General features: G+C 35.9%; 1 protein-coding gene across 1 annotated transcript in view; it reads right to left on the reverse strand.

Moving 5' to 3' along the window:
- The window catches only part of LOC131061348 (uncharacterized), a 63,066-nt gene that overhangs the window by 18,307 nt on the left and 30,464 nt on the right, over window positions 1-14,295 (reverse strand). The window lies entirely within an intron of this gene.

Below are 14,295 nucleotides of genomic sequence, written 5' to 3' on the forward strand. Positions count from 1 at the left end.
TGAGAACAAGTTTTGCCCTTTACAGTACGAATCTATAGCGAATTTCACCTAATTTTTTTTAATGTTTTGAAATCTGCCGAATTTCGAACTTCATGGCTGAAATTCGGCGAATGCAATGACCTAGTTTCGATGCATGTTACATGAACCATGTAGGTTCATAGACCCACCACAATCTTGTACTAATAAAACAAATCAATAAACAGATAAAGAAATTATGAAGGTTGTACTCAACATCTTATCACCAAACAATAATGGTTAAGTGCAACAACCAAATTTTAGGTCCTTTGTTCACCGATGACCTAATTTATGTCCAATGAGCTTGCAAATCCTCTTTGTAGGCGTTGAATTTTTCCAGAAGTGAAAACATTGAATCTAAGTTATCAGGTACTTAGGAAACGGATCTCCTACCCCTTCCGAGAGCATCCTAGCACAAGTATACCCAAGAACAATCAAGGAGCGACCCAAACACCTCGGGTTCCCTGTAGGTACGCACCCACCCAAGAAAGCCTACACACCTACATACCCACAGGGAACCTAGCGCGTCCGAAGTGCTCCTTGGGCATTCCTAGGTGCACCCACGCGTACCCAGTGGTGCTCAACGCCAAAAAGTGCGTAAAAGACATTTTTTTAACATGCAAAAAAATGACCCTAAAAGCACTATATCGTCCACAACAAACATCATTTTGTTCTCTTCACTCTTTTTTTCTCATTTTGGCATTTTGAAGGGTAGTTGGTTTTTTCGAAGGTGATCGATCAAGGAGTGACAAAGGAGAAAAGATAGCTTGCAAAAACAAGATTTAATCATCTAAGGTAAGTATTTAACCTTATTCTATAGTCTTTTAACAATTTTTTCAAGTTTTTATAAGAAAAAAAAAAAGAAACAAGTTTCACTATTTGTTATAATGTTTTTTGATCTTCGTTTGAACTTTCATTAGTTTGTACATATTTTAGGCTTGCAATTATTTTATTTTATTTTTTATTTAAAATTGTATATTTTCTTATAACAACAAAATCAAATTGCAAGAATGGCCAATAGTTCAAAGTTAGTGAGTGTTGATGCAAACAAAATAAATAAATTGATAGAGCGTCTCCTTTATGGAAATATACTACGATGCTTGACCAACTTCTAGGAGGTGGGGCATTCCTTTGGAATTGGAATGAGTGTAAAGTCAACATTAAGAGCTCATATAGTCAAGTAAGAAATCACTTTTGTGTCATAAGTGGAAAAGGGATTAGAGTGTGTGAAGGGCCAACAACAAAAAAATTATGGCATACATTAGAGAACAAGAAGTTGATGTTGTGATTGAAAGAGCAAAACTCAGATTTCATCCTTCAGCAAAGAAAAAAAACAATAACTTTACATACAAATTCTCATTCAATAACGGCCTCCCAACATCATTTCTTAGAGACACCCTCTATCCAAGTAGAATATCCCACTCCTTACCAAGGAAGAGGCCTATTGGACAAGGCATTTCAAAATGAAGCAAGAAATTTCAAAAGCATGCTTGAAACCCATCTCTATAATCCAGTGTTCCACGACCGCTGGGGATGGGGAGACGGGGGGACGCGGAGACGGGCTTTGGGGACAGGGGGACAAAGGGAAAAAGTTTCGGGGACGAGTTTCGGGGACGGGGGGACTTGGGCCTGGGAGGGGGAAACGCGTTTCCGTGGAACACTGCTATAATCAAGGATGACAAAAAATGCATAAGAGATCATAGATAGAAAACTTACTCTCACACTATTAGCTTCTTGTTGATTTGTTTTTTAGAGTTGAAAAGAGGATTCCTGGCTGTTTTATAGGGCTTGTGGAGTTTAGGTGGTGCTCATAGGCCAATAGGGTTCAACCTTGGGCATGCATAATGATTGAAATTTTTTTGAGTTTTTTTTAAATTGCCTTTTTGGCTATTTGGCAGTAGAAGACACTTGGGTGTCTCTAAGGCTTTCAGGAGACTCTTGGAAGTCCCTCAAACATCTCAAGGATGTCCTGAAGTCCCCAATGTCCTAGCGGCATCTTCAAGGTCGTTGAGGTGGCGATGATACGACAAGGGTCATTTCTCCCCAAGTTCCTATTTCTCAAAAATGTAGGGTTTTTTTGGGTGGGATACATCTCGTGGAACACCGAAAATCACTAATCAGCAAGGGCACCATCTATTTCATAAGCCTTTTGTTATTATTTGAATCTAGTGTTCCAACTCCACTCAAATTTTAAAGACAATAAGGAAGTTTTGAGTTGATCAAATTGATCTTGTGGTTGAGGCAATTGCCATAATGGATGTGGCTGACATGCAAATATCATGGTTGTAGCACCATCAAGAACCTATCTAAGATGCAAGCACAAGACTCTTTGTAGAGTTACTACCTCTTTGTAGAGTTACTACCAATCAGCTGAGCGATGCCATGGATATCAAAATCCATGAGTTTTTGTACACCAAAGACACTTGAGAATATTTATATATTTAAAAATGTTATTTTTCAGCTTAAATCCGCTTTTGTATTCTTTTACTCGATGTAGACTAGTGTAAGTGATCAAAGTGACTTTTAATTGATTAGTTTGTTATATTTTTTTATGTGAGCAAACTTCTGGAATCGATTGTGTGAGAGTTTTTTTGATCCAAGAAACTCGCACACAATCGATTCCAGAAGTTTGCTCACATAAAAATTCTATGGATTGTGGAAATCTCATATCATCAATAGTTTGTTATATCTTTAAAGTTGATTTAGTAGAAACTGCACAGAAAAAACATTAAATTCATTAAAAACATCTATATTTCATAGTCTTCTCAATTTTCCAAATTTGAGAGCCAAATCCAAGTCCAGCTATAAAATCAGCCTGTTGAGTTTGTGTTGAATATGAGTCTAGAAACTATGCATGAAACAGTTAACAGATAACAAAGTTCTCAATGCTCATTGATGAGAGCTTAAGGATTAATACATTAGGCCACTAATTTCTGCAAGAAAACATTGGCAGGTAGCATCAACAACCCCAAGATACTGAAATTGGCAACTGCAAACTCTTTCATGCTTATTTTTTAATAATATTGAGCCAAGGAACATCAATGAATTGCATCCTTCAAGCAATGGTCCTTGGCAGCATGCTTCTCATCTAAAAGTAAGGGCAGTTGTCCACCTTATTGGTTGCCAAACTCATGTTCAATGGCACCAATGCATTGTCCATCCATGAGGGCATTCAACAGTTTGAGTTTGGTGTGATAATTAAAATTATGCTGCAAAGTCCATAATGATTAAATAAATTGGTCAAGGGATAAAATTGGAAACAATGTGGGAAGGTTGTGCATTGATCCCAACAAACATGAATCTAAGGCAGTGGAGATTTGCAGAGGTCCTGCACCTGTTGAAACTTTAACTTGCAACAGTGAATCCACTAGAGAATCATCAGAAGGATGGGTCTACCCCTACCTCTTCACTAAAGTCAGGTAACTTAATGTGAGCCTCATCTACACATCTTTTAGATTCAGCCTCTTCATATTTCAACAGGTACAGGACTTCTGCAACACCCATCTCTTGATGCTTCTCATGTGGATAGGTTACTGCTGCCACTAGAGAGGCATCAGAATGATGTATCGAAACCTGATGTGATCTGGTTCCTATTGAGGTATTTGACTCCTATGTCAAGTAAGGTACCCACTCTTATTCTCCAGTGAGTTGGCAGCTGCTGCTGCTAAACAGCAACTTAGTGGCATTTACAGCAAGAGTATCAACATTCTTTTACTCTAAACTCTCAAGCCAAGCAGCCTAATGATGTTTGTGACATTTTTCTGTTCTAATTAGTATGGCAAAGGTTTACAAATTGAACAGACAGATTATCAACCACATTTTGAAATGGTAATATGTTCTTCAAAGACTCCAAAGCATGCAAATTTTGATGCAGCAGCCAATTGCAGGATTCAACCCATGGATTACTTATCTGCTTCTGCATGCAAAATTCTTATTTTTGGCAGGACAGCTCTGGAATGGGCTGAATAGCCATGTGCTTTTTTGGCTGAATGGCCATGAACTTTTTGTTGTCGAGTCTTAAAATCTTTGGTTATGATTATATATAGTCTATGGTAAAGTCCCTCAAAAGGGCAAGATTCTTAACAGCAGAATGTGCAGATCAGAAGGCAGTCCCTCTTTACAGTACAACTACAGATTACCTAGAACAACAGGTTGATCTATAACCAGACTTGGTGTAATTTGGTTGTCTAAATTTTTCTGTGATTCCAGCAATAAAATTCTGGCTTAATGGTTAGATTCCAGTTTGCATTTTTCTGTGGATAGATTGAATTCATGGAGAAATAGTTTATAATCATGCTTATCCGTGGAGTTAGAGATCTTTCTTAATACAGCTACCAAAAAAGCATTATTAGATAATAAAAATAAGAATCTAAGTACCAGAAATCACACTTACGAATAAGCCATTTAGAGCTAAGGATCAATCTAAATCAAATGGACTTTCAAAACTATTCAGTCACAGCTATAATCATCCAGTTAGAAATGAGCAATAAAAAATTCTCAAATGAGATTGAATAATTCAGAGCAGGAATATTTTGACAAGGAGACACAAACTTCAGAAATCATTTAAGAAAAGAATATATAGATACATTTCTTTTATGGTCTGAGGATAGACAAACTTTGGAAACAGAAAGACACAACTGTAGCTAAGCTAACTTGTACTAAACAGTTTGAGCATCCACAGAAGCAGATAAACACAGAGAAGCAGCACAAAACAAGGTATTTTCATAACTTAAAGACAAACATTCATACAGAGACAAACTTGAAATGAAGCGACAATACACAGTCAAAATGTGATGGGCATCATGCAAAGGTGCAAATTAAAAATGTTAAGGTTTGCAACCACACATTAGTGGTTTTTCATTTTAAGTGTATTTCTTTCCTCAATGGGCATGCCAAGTCTGGACTCCCTCAGGTGCAAAATATTCTTGGGAAATGACCACTATGGATGCATCCTAGTGGAACGCAATAATTTATAAAAGTAGTAATGACAGATCAAATCACGTGATCATCAGAGCAAAGCATGTGATCCCTGAAAATTTTGGTAATAGCTGAATCATCTCTCTCCACAAACTCACATTGGGCAGAAAAAGCTTAAACTTAATCATTATATTCCCAAAGTCCACAACCAAGGATGCTTTGCATGCTAAAGATCTGACAATAGTTTCTTCAAATATGTCCATGTCTAAAAATAAAGTTGACATATTTCAATGACACCAGAACCTAACAAGAAAACCTTGCCTAGATTAGATGGATCCCATTTCCAGATTCTAGAGGAGGTTGTCATCTATCGACTATCTGCACCTGCAGAGGCAACATGAAGAAAATAAATAAGAATGATTAAAATAGTCGAAATTCAATCCTATTCAACACCAAAGATGATGACCCAAAGTACACTGTTAAGGATGGCAGAAAAAGTCATGCATCAAAATTCTCAAGCAAGCATCACTGGAGAGAACAAATTTTTGCTGACACAGACCCACCATTGTTAGCAGCAATCAAACACTCCAAAGCGACCTTAATTTTGCCTCCTCACAGCTTCTTCACTGAGGAACAAGAAGACAAATTGACCATTTTTCGCATTAATTAGTTAAACTACATTTGAAACTAGATGATTTAAAGAAACTATATTTGAAACTAGCTGAAATTAATAAAACCACATCTGAAACCGAAAAGTTGCACAGAAAAAAGAGAAGAGGCTCAATCAATCAGCCTAAAAAGCAACAAAGAAATATGAATGGCCTGGAAAGAATGAGAACCATATTGGTGAATGCCTTGAAGTTTGACAAGAGTTTTAATAGTAATGAACAAACTAAATCATGGTGTTCAAGGAAAAGCAGTAATAGGGCCCATCTAACTTCATGTTAGAGTCAATAATGAGGTTAGCATGTCACTTCAATGTTGTGGAAAGATTTGTTACAACATCCATGAAGATCTTTTCACAGTTGTTCTCTCAAGTGGGTAGGGGCATGAGCTTACCAGAGGCAGGGTTTCTCTCAGCTTTGTCAGCTTGTTATTTATCACAATTGTAAATGTATTTTTTAATTTTGCAATATATACTGTCTTTCAAACTCATATGTTTTATCTCTCCCCATCTGGCTTGATAAGTGGCTACCTTGGAATTTACATGTGACATTGTATGCAATGGAATCATTGGCTGGAACTACAAGTGCATTCTTTTGAAACACGGTGTCAAAATTTGGTGAATTTTCCAAGTGAGCTAAGCCTGTAAAATCAAAACCTATAAAGGCTCGACTTATCAATCCATCCAGTCCGTCAACGAACCTGTAAAATTTTGCCAAGCTTCCAAGCTTTTTTTCCAGGTCAGCAAGTTCTTACTGAGATTTTCATAATTTCTTGTTGAATGAAAAATACACATTTTCATGAAATAGTAAATCTTTCATTCCTTTTGCTAGAGAAGTTTTAGCTAATTTTGTTTGGAGTTTTAAATCTGAGCCCAAAATATATCTGTTAAATCCTATCATAAAAATAGAACAGGAGTAATTAGTAGAGAAATAAGGAAGAGAAATACTCCATTCATTATTGTCAGGTCTGTATAACATTTTTTGTCAGCTGAAGTCTGAAACTATCCCCTAGCCATTAAGTTAATCTAACTGGTATGCATATTCTACTACTATCCTTTAATGTTCATCTAAGCAATTACACCAAGCTAATCTCTTAACCTGATGATATTATCAGGTCCAAGAGGTTTCATTGGGATGCCAGTTCTTAGCTCTTGAGTTGCACAATACTGCAGTTCAACTCCTCCATTTTGCATTAGTTATCAAATGTGATGACTGTGTGCTTCTACACTTTATTTGTGCATTCAATACTTGGTTCTCTACCATCTTTAGCACAATGAAGTAATGTTTCTTCCTTTTGACTCACCTGTAAAACACCACTTAAGCTCCTCAACCAAATGGCTTCATAAGCTGCTAGCACAGCATCTTTATTCTCAATTTTTGTGACTGGCGGTAAACCATCTAGTTATTACAATATTAGATTTATGAGAGAAACTTGAAACTTCAATGATTATTTTGTAAACCCAAAAATTTGGAAAGCGTCGTTCTGGAATCATGAAATTAAACTAATACCTCTTATAGAAAGCCTCAACTAATGATGTATTACTGAAAACTGATCTAGATGACGCCTCAAGTTGTGCGACATTTTCTAAGGATATAAACTGGTTGAAATGCTTCTAATAATAGACTATACAACAGGTATAGTGAGCAAGGATCAGCCAATAACAAACTACAGCAGCCCCAAAAATCTAAACGCCACCCTAACTATGATGTATGGCCTGATGCAATATGAAACATTAACATTTTTGCAGAGGGAACAGCCTCCAAACTGCCTAAGAAGGCTGCGTCACAATTAAGGTCTGTATGGCAAGTTGAAATAATGTACTTTCAGTATAAATATAAGTTCCCAAACCTTGTACAGATTGCATAAAAATTAATATTTTTTCTTGCAAAACGTACAGCCAACTGCAGAGACATGTGAAGGCTGCAATTTCATACAAAATAGTACAAGCTACTGAGAGAGTTAAAACACCATAAAATGATAAATAAAAATGCATCAAATAAGTATTACCTCATAACCAAAACTAGAATCTTCAAACAACAATAAACACAAACTAGATTTAAATTTACAAGACAATTAACTCTAAAGACAAAAGCCTGATGAACAACAATTTCTCAAATGATCGGCCCATTACTCTGCCATCCTGCCTGTCGCCACTCTCGAGCACTCTTAGATCTCCAGGTTCAAACTGGCAACAGCGCCAAAATGTTTACTCCCTACAGAAGTGTTCTTTAACTATACATAGTAAACAGGAATGTAACAGTATACATAATCAACACAGTAGTTCAGAAAGCAAACATCCACATATGGCCAGAATGATATAACTTTATTTCCAAATTATGTAATGGTTATACAATCGTTCCCTATTCCCGATCCAATCAAGGAATATATACTACTCAGTGGTTGGTTAAGAGTGCCAACCGTTGGCAACTACCTAGGAATAATTACTCATTAAATTGCCAATTATTACCAACAAAACATTATTTATCTACGTGGGCAAAAACTGCCGCCAACAACAGGTACTCAAGGAGAGCCCTAATATATTGCCCAACCCTCCATTTTCGGGCCTTGCTGACCCTGGCTCTGCTACGAACTCGGCAGAATTTCAAACTTACACGATGGGTGATTCTGTGGTGTGGATGGTTGATGAACCTGCTGCTTTCCACATTTCGGAATCAAGCATTGACTCAATCTTTGTTGATATCGGTGTCGATCCCTTCTCATTCCTTACATGAGTAGGCAGCCTCCAGTCAACCAGTTTGTCAAGTGGATAAGGTTACCTGGCGCAACCTGACAACTCCCGAAATCAAAATCCTTGATTTTGGTTTCTTCTTGATTCGATTTGCCTCTGTTGAAGATTGTATTTTTGTGAAGCAGAATGGCCCTTGGTTCTATGGGAAGTCGGGCCTATTTATCTCCTCTTGGCATCCTTTTTTTGATCCCGCTGTTGCAGTTATTACTTATGTTCCCATATGGATCAGATTATACAATCTTCCTTTGATCATGTGGGATCTAGAGCTCATTAAGGATATGATCAAACATATTGGCTCCTTTGTTAAGCTAGATTCAAAATCAGTGGATCCACTTTGCAAGTACACTTGGGTTTGTATCATCATTGATGTCGCTAAGACAGTGCACCATTTTATTCTGATTCACTCTTCTCACAGCAACTGGACCCAATTTTAAAACTATTGAGGCCTTCCTCTCAGATGCTTTCGCTGCAACAAGCTTGGTCATATGGTGGCTGGGTGCTCCTCCTACATGTTTGATGCCCCAAGGAGCTTCAGTCTCAAAACGTGGGTCAAGAAGCCTAGTGATCCTGATCCTAACTTTATATGGCAGAATCATGAGAAATTTCTGGCAACTAATAATCAACTTGATGAAGTTGTTGGTAATGGACATGACTCTAAGGGCTCTTATCCCTTCACGGATGACTTGGACGATGAATTTGCTGATTATTGTGACCTAGATGATGTAGTGGTTCCTGTGAAAAAGTGCACCATCTCGCAAACAGCTAGTGCCATCTCTAAACCTTAAAAAAGGAAGGGATGCAAATATGAAGCTGAGAAGCTACATATTGAAGGTCACGATGTGGTTGATGATGGTACCCAGTGGACCATGGATGCCTTCCTCACTAGGAGCAAGAAGAAGGGGATAGGCAAAAAGGCTAGATGAGTAGCTCATAAATGGTGGTTGATCGTATAGTTTTTGTGTTGCAGTAGCATTGTTTCTACATTGTCTTCTCTTCTCTGAGCGCTCTGTTAGTTCTCCCCATTTGTGGGTGTGAAGCAGTCTTAATTCTTTTATTTGTTATTATAATGGGAGTAGGCCCCAATCCCACAATTTACCTACCAAAAAAAAAGCATAAGAATGATATGGATAAAGATATCCCTCTGAAAAAAATAGAATTTTCTTTATAATATTAAATAATAAATTGTAATTCAATAGATAAGGATAGCCTTCCTAAAAATGGATTTTATGTACATCCACTTCGTGTTGCCTATGTAGAATGCCTGCCAACGTAATTAAAGTAAGTTTCTAAATTCATATTTAAAAAATATTGATGACAATATTTTCAAAATGAAAGAACATTTATTTCTATCTTTAAAGTTGTTTTTCCAGCTTAGCATGTCCTTTGGAGGCATTGAAAACTTTCCAAGTCTGAAGATGTAAGGGCAAAGGAGGCCATAAGTTCAAATGTTTTCATTTTTTAATCTGCTTTCTTTTGCATTTCAAGCATGAACAACGAGCAAAGGAGCTTATAGCATTGTTGAGTCTTAATGTTAATTTAAATGCATGTGCAGTTCTCCGAATGTGATCCCTATAAAATGATTTATCTTCTTTTTCAAGCTCTATGGTGCAGCATTCATATCAGTCAAAAAATCAGAATGTGTAGATGATGATACTCTTCTCTATACAGTGGATGTTGCAGCCTATCAAAAGGCCCTCACATCTGGAAAATTAATTCGGATATCAATTTTTAATACCCAGCTTTTTCAATTAAACAGATTTAGATAATATTTGATGGGTAAAGCAGTAGATTTAATGAATAAAATATAGATCAGACTCAATGATCAGATCCATGATCAGGATGATAAAATTAATTAAGTTATTGAAAGTGATACCGTTATAACCAACTTCCTTCAATTTTCCAATGCTAAATAGTGGTGATATTTATTTGAATGCAATACTGGTATGGAAAACTGAACGAGAGAAGAGAGTCTTTGGCATCGTGCATATGGAGAAGCAGAGAAGCAGCCAAGTCCATAATGAGTGCTCCGCTGCATATCAAAACTTTAAGTGTTTCTACAATAACTTATGCATTGAAAACAGTGTGATATATTATATATATGTTTAGAGAGCAAAAAAAAGAATACAAGCAAGCATCAGCCTTTTTTTTTGTATGTAAGAGCAGCAGCTCTAATTTTAAGCAAAATATATAATTTGTGTTTTTTATAAACCTTTATTGGCAGCAGTTGCTTGCTACTTTTCATTGTTTTGTCTATTTTTTGAGTACATCATTTTTTTTAGCATTTGATGGAAAGAGTTGAAGCTCTACGTAGATTAGTTGAACTTGTGTTTTACAGTTTTAGTTGTTTTGTATTATTTATCCCTTATTTTTCCTTCATTACTTTTTTAATTGTTGTTAACGAAAAATAGAATTCCACTTGAAGCAAGGCATAGGTTTTACTTTTATTCATATATAGTAAATCCCAAAAAAGGATTTTTGAAAGATTATAATACCAATAAATAGTTGAAGTAGTAAGATGTCATGTTTGAAGATTATAATAACAACCTTTCATTACTACTAGTAAATCTCATTAAATTTTTTGTGGTTGAACAGAACTTATTTTGGCAATTGACAGTCAATTGTGTTTATTCTTTTCATGTAGGTGTTTAGATTAGTCATGAGGTCTGATTATTGCGGTTTTTGGTTTAATTTTGGCTTGGTTTTTTTTTTGGTTTTTTTTTATATTATTAAAAAACATAATTAAGAAATTATTGAATTTTGAACAATAGCTTTGTTGAATTTTGAATTAGCTAAGTGACATCATAAGAACCTTGTATTATTGTTTAAAATAAAATAAAAATAAAGAGTTAAATTATAAATTTATGAAGGGAAGCAACTAAATTTTGTGAAAAGGTGTCGTAGAGAATTAAGAGCCTATTAGAGGGATCCACATAAGCTTCTTCATTACTATCAGAAGCTTCATCAATTTACCACTACATTGAAATCATTAGTGAGTGGAGTTTGAGTGGGAGGTGGCGTCACCACTCCCCACTAATTCTGAGATGACTCAAGTCAAGTCGTTAAGCATTAGACCGCAAATTTCGCTTACACCTGCTAATTGCATTTGCTTGAAAACTTGAAGATCAATCTAATAGAAACACAGATTGGCATTATATTCTCCTCCAAGCTAAGTGAGGCTTTGCATGAACTCTTAGCATCAATTATTGAGATTAGTAAAAGAGAGAACAAATGATGTCCAGCCATCCATGTAGGTTAAGCTACATTCAATTAGATTATGTTAATCATCAACAATTGTCTTTAAATTGATATCTCTTGGCATACCTTACATAAAGTTTTTAAAATATAGGTATGCTAGTATTATTAGTTTGGGATCACAAATAATAAGCAATACATTTCAATATATGACTTTATAAAGCCATTTATGCATACAACCAACTCACCACAAACTAACTTCTATTTAATTATCTACTAACTTGATATTTATTACTAACAACATGACATTTATTTATTATCTAACACCTACTAACTATAGTAACCAAAGATGAAATATTTCAGAATTATCTTCATCCATCATGCTCATTTTACAATGGTTCATGTTATGGCATTCATGAGGGATCTCGTATTCTATGAGTCACATCTATGTGGTGCAAGGCATACCTATTTTTATTTTTCTCAATATCTGCAAGCGATTTCCTAAGCAATAATTCTTACAGCATCTAGCACCATGCATTTGTACAGTTCATTGTATAGAACATCTATAATTCTGATTGCTATGTGAATATTGAAGTTTGTTTGCATTTTTTCCACTATAATCCTAACAATCATTTGTATTGAGGCCAAGCGCAATAAACATTGACAAGTTACAAGATATACTTCAATGTCAAGGAGATATAAGAGTAACCATAGGCAGACTTTGATGTGCTCATTCGCGTATAAGTTATTAGTCATGTATTTGATTGTATATGCCAAAAGTTACTGGAGAAATTATTTCATTAAAACATTTAGAGAGATTTCCTCTATTCCTTTCATTTTAAGGCATGAAATTTGGTAATAAATTTCCCATTTGTTTATATGTATGTTTATATGTGTAAGTAATTTTAATTAATAGATTTGCACCAAAATAGTCTACACAACTATGTTTTGTCGCATTTTGTAGAGATGAGAATGATGGCAGTTGTAACTGCTGCTTTTGTATTAATATTAGCTTTATTTTTGTATTAATATTAGTTTTATTTTTGTATACTTTTTAGTTATATATTTATCTCTATTACATAGGGACGCATTCCTACCCCCCAGACCAACATTCCAATCCCCCCATGCATCACTGGGACTTCAAAACAGCAAGGGATATCCACTAGCCATTCCCCCCATATCTTGCAAATTAAGGACACATTCCGAAAATAGCTAAAGATCAGGCCCTACATCCCAACCCATGTGTTCTCTGTATGGACAGGAACATCTAAGATGTCCCCTGACTGTTCCAGGGATGGCCAGATGTCCCTGACGTCCTTGTCAAGGAAAAACATGCCTAATTTTAAAAAACAAAAATTAAAAAGGGTGCAGGGGCCCCACAAGCCCTCCAATGCCCCTCTTGCAACCCTAAAAAATGAAAAACATAAGCATGGAATAAAAACTAGACCTGTTAAAGGAAGTATCACTTGTACTCCAGCATACTAAGAATCCAAATTCTTTACAGCAGAGCTAAGGAAAAGACAATAGAACAGAGCTAACGCAGATTTGTTGTCTATAGATTAAGTCAACTTTCGGCACTCTACTATCATCATTTTGACAGATTTTTATTATAGCAGCTGAGGAGTTATAAGAAACCTAGAAGGAAAGAAGAGGAAGAAAGGGCAAAATAAGCAGGTTTTAGACACTTTCAGCACCTACAAGGTAAGCTACACTTATATTTATGATTTTTCTGCTGTTTTTTTTCAATTTTTTTAGTTTTTCACAATCAAACATGTCAGGTTTTCAGTCTTTCAATGTGTCATCTGTTGCTAGCAGGGATGTGAGAGGAGAAGGTTCTATTTGTGATAAAAGAAAGAGGAAGGTCACTACTACTAGTGAACAAAATATAATGGCGAGGTTGTTGAATATTCATGCACAAGAGGATGCTGATGATTTATTAACCAAAATTTTTATGCCCTTGCTATCCTATTTCATCTGTTTCATTCTCCATATTTCAAGATAAGTTCAAGTAATCAAATGCTATTGGTTCATCTTATAGCCCCAAAAGAGCATATAGATTGCATACCTCCATCCTTGAGAAACGATATTCCAAGATGAATGTATTAATGGAGGACATGAGACAAACATGGATTAGGGCAGGTTGCTCCATCCCCATGGATGAGTGGACTGATAATCAACATCAAACACTTATTAATATTCTTGTTACATGTCTGGTTGGCTCCTACTTTCTTAGCTTTCTTAGATCTATTGATTGCTCTATGAATCCCGAAGATATAGATTATCAGTTTCAGACCTTGAGGAAGGCCATAAAGGAGGTTGGGATCTTCCAAAGTTGTACAAGTGGTGACTAATTCGAGTTGGGTTTGTAAGCTTGCTTGGTTCATGGTTGAGAGCACTTAAAACAATACTACAGATGAAGCAAACTTTGAATGCAATGGATTGATTTTGTTAATCTTTGACGTCCAACATTCAGCAAACTAGAGGCTTGGACAGATAAGATTATTCTTGCTCAAACAGACCCTATAGGATGGTGGACATGGCATAGGAAGGATATAATAGAGCTGACGTAGCTTGCTATTCACCGACTTTCACACATTTCTAGTTCCTCTTCTGCAAAAAGGAATTGGTCCACCTATAGCTCTGTCCACTCTATCAACGGTGATTACATCTAGACAACACTTGTCAAGAGAAATAGGCTTACCTCTACACAAGAAGATAAGTCAGTTGTTGTTCAAAGTGCCTTGCAACTCCAAGAT

The sequence above is a fragment of the Cryptomeria japonica genome, chromosome 11 (genome assembly GCF_030272615.1).
Source record: "Cryptomeria japonica chromosome 11, Sugi_1.0, whole genome shotgun sequence".
Classification (NCBI taxonomy): Eukaryota; Viridiplantae; Streptophyta; class Pinopsida; order Cupressales; family Cupressaceae; genus Cryptomeria; species Cryptomeria japonica.